Consider the following 6,677-nt stretch of genomic DNA (forward strand, 5'->3'; position numbering starts at 1 on the left):
CTCTCTGTCTGCCGTACCTCAGTGCACTTCGCACCATATGATGTCACAATAAAAACGTACGTCACGACGCAAACTCCCCGTCGAGGCCTCATTACGTCACCTACGAATAGAATTTGTGAGCAAACGAACTCTGGTGGAAGTTTGCGTCACGACGTACAAGTTCCACCAGAGTTCGTTTGTGATTAGCAGTATACATGAAAAAAAAATTCTTGTCAAATGCTTATGATATAATCATATATTATTTCTTTTTCATATCAAATCACTCTGCATTTATCATATCTAGTTTGCACGAAGGTGATGTTCATTTTATATTGTTACCTTGAAATCGCCCCTACATATTTTCCTGATTCGGATTAGCACTGCGTTTAATTTACATAATTATTGCGACCAGCTGCAGTAAATGTAAAACTGCAACGATGTACAGTGTATGGTGGTGCTTGATGTTTATATATTTATATTCTTATTACATTGATATATCATAAAAGTGCTGAGATCAACTTCTGACTTCTGACACAAAAAGAAACACCTCTCTCTCTCTCTCTCTCTCTTTCTCTCTCTCTCTCTTGTTTAAATATTGTCTTCATTTGATTCGGAAATTTCATTAAATGTGAAATTGCATGTAAAAGCAAATCGGCCTAGACTATATGTTTTTAAACTTTCATATGAATTTGTTTTATAAACAAGATCTAAAAATATTCTTTATCCTCATTTTGGGTCTCAAGCTATTTGTCCCATGCCCATTTGCACTGGTCCAACAATAGTGATAAATTATATTGACCAAACCCTTATGCAAACTCTTTGATTATTTGTATAAGATATGCTGCATATATTGTAAATTCTTTATATACCCTAGGACATAAAGAAAGAAATAACAAGAACATGATTAATTTTAAGATTTTAAAAATCTGTGTGATTTTAAAAATGTTTATAGGCGGAATAAGGGGGCGGGATCCCCCCCCCCCTCCTTTGACCCGAGTTTTCCTTCAATCTAATTAAAATTAGATCCTATGATCCGCTCATCTACTGTCGCCTATGTGTAGTGATAGTAGTATAGAGTGGATCATAGGATCTAATTTTAATTAGATTGGTTTCCTTAATCGTACAATATCATAAGATCTTGTGAAATCTCCCCCCCCCCCCCCCCCCCCCCCCCCCCCCCCCGTATTATGATTCCAAATTTTTCAAAGAAATCCATTTACACGCATCAAATTAGACAAACTGTAATTCATTCTCAACTTGAGACTGAAAATTAGTTAAAGCCATACCAGTATTTACAACTAGAAGAGTAGGGATTCGTCCGCTTTATTCATGTAATATTTTCTTTTCATCTGAGAAAGAGAGATCAGTTTTTGTATGTATGTTACTGAGTTCTAACCCATATACTATCACAAATAAAGTTGGGTTTTAAAGTTCCTACACTGGAGATTTATTAAGATGTTTGATAAATATTTGGTATAGGTCTATGTATATTCAAAACATGATCGAAGAAAAAGCCAAAGTAAAATAAAAATCAAATTTCTGTCAAATGCTCCTACGAGGAAAACACATACAGGATAAAACGCTAATGGTTTCTACATGTAGGAGGTACCTCACATTCGTATGTTGTTATGAATATCAAATTCACAAAGTCATGCATAATGTCTCCATTGTCGGCTTGAAGAAATTTTCCTCCAACATATTATCTGTAAAATCATTGAATTTTAAGCTTTCGAAAAATTCCTGAACAATGCAGATGCACAATGCAGATGACACGCAACGATGCATTTAGGTGGCAACCGCAGAAATAACTTTATGTCTCGATCAATTTAACAGTTTTGTTCCTTAAAAAACGAGAGATCGGGTTGCACACAAACGTATATATCTTACAAATTACTAGAATTTTTTTATAAATAGAGCATGACCCCCTTTGTTAAATAAATATTATGATGTTGTTATCAAGTGATACCAATTTCATCTTGTGAATATCTTTATCGGGTGGGGCGGTCTGCCTTGATTAAATTTAATTCATGTTGCAGAGCTCCTTAAAGTCGTCATTTTTTCTCTCTTGTACCCTATTTATACACTACCCTGACTTTGATATGTTGTCGGGTTCAGCATTCACACCTATATGTGTTTTGTGGACTTCACATAGATTTCTTACTTGGTCCAAGGTCGTTAAATGTACGTTCTTTTCACATTCCTGTGCTCCGTTGGTTGGTGTCTACACAGGGATAAAAGCTCTATGATTTTCTGGTGACCGAAACGATGCTGTGGAATTTCTGGTCGTTTAGATAGCGAATCCATAAGGCCAAGTAAAATTAATTAGTAGATTATCATTCCCGCCCGCCCCTCGAAAATCGCCCCGCCCCGATTTTTTTATTTTTCAAAATTACGATTTCCGGATATTTTTATGTCTGGTCCGGTATCGTAAACGTACTTTGTTTCACTTTGCCTTTTAGAAACCCAAATACACATGTAATTATGATTTATAAAGCCTTTTCTCAATGAGAGAAGGCATTTTCGAGGTCAAGAATACAATGGTGAAAAATAAAAAATAAAAATAAAATCCTCCCACCCGCCCCATTTTTTTGTGAAGTTTGAATGATAATCTACTAATTAATTTTACTTGGCCTAATAGCTGATCATGGTGGATCGTCGCGATCAGAATCGAGGTCAATTAAGGAATCCATAGTACCCTGAACTGTCGCTTGTAATCAGGAGATGCATGAATAATGTTGAAACCCACCGTGGCGTCTTTCTGATCTTCTGCTGTAGAACAATTCAAATATGCCGCAATAAGGACGAGCCTGGCCTGCGGGGTGAGGAATTAGAGTTCGGGGTATTAATTCCGCAGCTCTAGTTTGTATAGTTATTTGAAAGGTGAAGATAACGAACAATGATCAATCTCCTAAAAGGAATACAAATTCGAGTTGGGCAAACACGGACCCCTGGATATACCAGAGGTGGGATCAGGTGCCTAGGAGGAGTGAGCATCCCCTGTCGACCCGGGTCACATCCGCCATATATCTTGATATGGTACACGGAGTAATCGTAGTCAAAATCAGTGTGCCATGAACGGTTTAACAATCGATATGAAACACATCAGACAGCATTTGACCCAATGATAGGTTGTATTGGCAAACTAAATCGTTATAACGACCATAGAATTTGCGAAATGCTGACTTTAAATGAGACTGTTGAAACTTCTGTAACATCGCAGAACTAGCTCTTGCGTATCGAATCAGTTGAGAGATTTAAACACTGTATGCAGATGATAATGGCTACATAGATATGTATGGAACGCCGTTTCTGCCTTATAGTGTAAATCAGCCTTACGTTATGTCGATACCTCTTTATGTTATGTGGTTACATCATTACGTTATGTGGTTACATCATTACGTTATGTCGATACCTCTTTATGTTATGTGGTTACATCATTATGTTATGTGGTTACATCATTACTTTATGTGGTTACATCATTACGTTATGTGGTTACATCATTACGTTATGTCGATACCTCTTTATGTTATGTGGTTTCATCATTATGTTATGTGGTAACATCATTACGTTATGTCGATACCTCTTTATGTTATGTGGTTACATCATTACGTTATGTGGTAACATCATTATGTTATGTCGATACCTCTTTATGTTATGTGGTTTCATCATTACGTTATGTGGTAACATCATTATGTTATGTCGATACCTCTTTATGTTATGTGGTTTCATCATTATGTTATGTGGTAACATCATTACGTTATGTCGATACCTCTTTATGTTATGTGGTTACATCATTACGTTATGTGGTAACATCATTATGTTATGTCGATACTTCTTTACTTTATGTGGTTGCATCATTACGTTATGTTGATGCTTCTTTATGTTATGTGGTATCATCATTATGTTATGTGCAAACATCATTATGTTATGATAAACTTTCAAGTGATCCAGATTGATACAGATGCAAAATGGCACGATTAATTTCAAACGTTGTGTTTTCAGAATTATTACATTGTCTGGCCTGTGCCCTTTTTAAAATTTGTCGTCTTTTCGTTATTTCGAGGCGAAAAGACGACAAAATGAAAGCGACTGTATCATGTAAATAACATGAAATAAACGCGAAGAAATTATTTGCCAATTGCATACTGATAGAATGAAATACACAAAGAGCATCGTATACATAAAACACATTCAATGCTTGCAAAATACAGTACATACACATAAGTAATGCACGTAGCATACTTACCTAGAAAACGCATTAAATGCGGACAGCTATTTACATGTATGTGTACTTTTAAAATGGCAGATACTCGTTCTGCTGATAAATCTACGAAACAAAATCATAAACTCCGTTTTTATTTCGACAGTTGTGATTCCATTATACAGATTGCGACACGCTGAACCCACAGGGATCTGAAGTATGGACACTATTTACCCCCCCCCCCCTCCTTTCTGATTTTTGTGTGGATTCCCTGTCTATCCCATCCCAATTTCGATTTATGTAATCGTTTCACGCTTTTTGTAAGCTTTAGAGATTGGCGTTCTACCGGTATGATAAAATAACGGTAGAAACTTGCAAAAAGTGTTAAAAGATTACAAATGGGATAGACAGGGAGTCCACAGATCGCTACAAAGAAAAATCAGAAGCGTGGGGGTGGGGTGGGGTGGGGGGGGGGGGGTGAGTAGTAGTGTCCATACTTCAGGTGCCTGTGATTGAACCCGTGCCAATAAGGATGTCTCCAGTTGAATCGGGAAATATCTAAGTCGAATATTTTCCCCTTATTCAATGCTTGACCGCTCAAGGTTTTTTGCAGTTTCTGATCATGCATGCGCATGTACACAGTGCATCTATTTGGATAAATTGCATTCACAATTCAATATTTATAGATAATTATATACAAGCAAGATTAATCATCAATAACATATATTTTGGGGGTGATACGGGTATGACATGCACAATCCAAAATAGACATTTGATTACACAAAAAATATATACATGTATATACGAGGGAATATAGTGCAGCTTTCAAACTTTGTTGTCTCTTCGGGATTGACAAATATTTACCGTCACTTTGCGTGTACATACATGAGAGAGAGAGAGCGCGCACGCACGCGAGATGTCCTATTTCGATGTACAATGTTATTCGACAGGAGGAAAGAACATTGATCACTAAGTGTTGGCTAACAAGCATTCATGAATTTCAACTATTTAAACAAATTGTATTTATAATATAGTGGAAACTTACAAGAGTGATATCGGTGTTCATATTTGAATTCAATTAGAATTTTTAAAAAGAAAATTAATAGTTTGGGTTTGGACATGAAAATATTCAATTGTAAAGTACTAAAAGTCTCTCAAGTTGCACGAAACTCTAAGTTTAACAATTCCTTCTTGATATTGTGATATACAAGCACGTAGCATTGTTTTTTAAAGTAGGGGAAGGGTCATCCGAGGTTCACTTCACACTTGCAATAGAATTGTTGATAAGCAATAAAATCTCATTATCTTATAAATCGTAGGAGGGGGGGGGGGGCAAAATTAGTTCACTACACGTATTCTTCAATTCAGCACTTCCAGTGGGGACCCGGGTTAGAATAGGTACTCAGTACTCCTTGCTTGTCATAATAGGGCAATCCGAGGTCCCGTGTCACAGCAGGTGTGGCACGAAAAAGATCTCCCCTGCTCATAGGCCGTAAGCGCCGAACATAGGCCTAAATTTTGCAGCCCTTCACCAACAATGGTGACGTCTCCATATTCAGTGAAATATTCTCGAGAGAGACGTTAAACAATATATATAATTCATCAATCAATTCAGTACTTCAAACATCAACTGCCTTTCATTACTATTTTTAAAAATGGGGAGGAGGCAACAAATCAATCGGACTTTGCATGTAGAAAATACGGGATTTGTGTGTTAAAATAACGAAAAAGTAAATTGTAAAGAGGGGATACACCAGGCACCCTGCCCACCCCAACCCCCTGTTTTAACGTGCCTGGTATAACATTCACACAAAGAGATTTCTTCAGTAGAATACAATTATCTGAGCACCATAATTTAATTCTAAAAGTTTCCTTCTTTGTATATGTAATTAATGATTATCCACAACGATCAGCAAATTTCATATTGAATTCCTATAAAGTCAGACAGAAAAAATAACGGGGAAACCTGTACATGTATTTTGTTGTCTTTCGGGCTTTTTTTAGAGGCGAAAAGTCGCTAATTATTGTTTTGTCGTCTTTTCACCTCGAAAGAACGAAAAGACGACAAATTCTAAAATGGCACAAATCAGTCACCATCCCTAACCCAATTTCATTTTAAAAGTAATCCAGGAAACACTCTGTTTGAATTTGTGAATTTTAGCGCGCTATTTTGCATCTGTATCAATGTCGATCACTTGAAAGTTTATCATAACATAATGATGTTTGCACATAACATAATGATGTGACCACATAACATAAAGAGGTATCGACATAACGTAATGATGTAACCACATAACGTAATGATGTAACCACATAACATAATGATATAACCACATAACATAAAGAAATATTGACATAACGTAATGATGTAACCACATAACGTAATGATGTAACCACATAACATAATGATATAACCACATAACATAAAGAAATATTGACATAACGTAATGATGTAACCACATAACGTAATGATGTAACCACATAACGTAATGATGTA

This window comes from Ostrea edulis, chromosome 9 (assembly GCF_947568905.1).
Source record: "Ostrea edulis chromosome 9, xbOstEdul1.1, whole genome shotgun sequence".
Taxonomy (NCBI): Eukaryota; Metazoa; Mollusca; class Bivalvia; order Ostreida; family Ostreidae; genus Ostrea; species Ostrea edulis.